Raw genomic sequence first — 1,014 nt, forward strand, 5'->3', positions numbered from 1 at the left:
TGGTGTGTGTGTTTGTTATACCTATGTATATATATCTCAACTGGTTCAAAATAAATATAACCGAAGAATAAATTCATTACAATAATTGTTTACCAGATGTTGGTAAGGCATGAATTGAAGCATGCATTTGTTAAGGTCTTTTACAGCGTTTCACCGGCCTGGTACATTACACAAGGTTGATGTCTAAACACTACAAGAATTGCACTATGGAAACAAAGGGTTTCCCACACTCTCCCCACAAACAAGATGCTTAACTGGATTAGAGGCTGGCTAATCCACTATCACTTTTATAAAAAAAACAAGAGGTTCCAGACACTCAAGGTGTGTGAATAAGGAAGTCTTATTGGAGACGTCTAGACATTTCAACCTTGGCTGAGCTAGCTTGATAAAGACCTCAGCGGAGGTCAAAATGTTGTGTTCTGCAATAGAACTTCTTTATTCACACACCTTGAGTAGAGGGGATGAAAAATTGGGAGAAGTGCCTTGGAGGGGTCATCAAATTTCAAGTGGGAACATACAGGAAAACTATTTGGTGCACTATGACAAATTTTCAAATTAAAAACAGAAGGAAATACACTTACAGTGTACTGAGCTATATCTTGGCTCTAGATGTAGCACCTGAGCAGTACATCCGACCGAATCAGGTATGCATATGTAACAATCACAAGAGCAAAAAAATAGTGCAATATGTCAGGAAACAAACTTGATAAATAGAATAAAAATGCACACTCACTTTTGTTAGAGCCCCCTAATGTCTTGTTGCATATGGCCTGGAGTGGAATAATCCCCACTGTTGGGAAATAGGTGCAGACCTCACCGTAGATATATAAAAATATATATATATATATATAGTGCACACTGTGTGGTTATAAGAGCATGTAAAAATAGGAGATGTACTTACTTTTTTGAGAGCAAAATTTTGCTCAATCAAAAACGCTTGGGTGGTATATTCCCCACCAAGAAAAATGATGTATTATCATCAGGAAGGTCCAGGAGTATAATATAGATTACACT

This window comes from Pelobates fuscus, chromosome 4 (genome assembly GCF_036172605.1).
Source record: "Pelobates fuscus isolate aPelFus1 chromosome 4, aPelFus1.pri, whole genome shotgun sequence".
In the NCBI taxonomy this organism is placed as follows: Eukaryota; Metazoa; Chordata; class Amphibia; order Anura; family Pelobatidae; genus Pelobates; species Pelobates fuscus.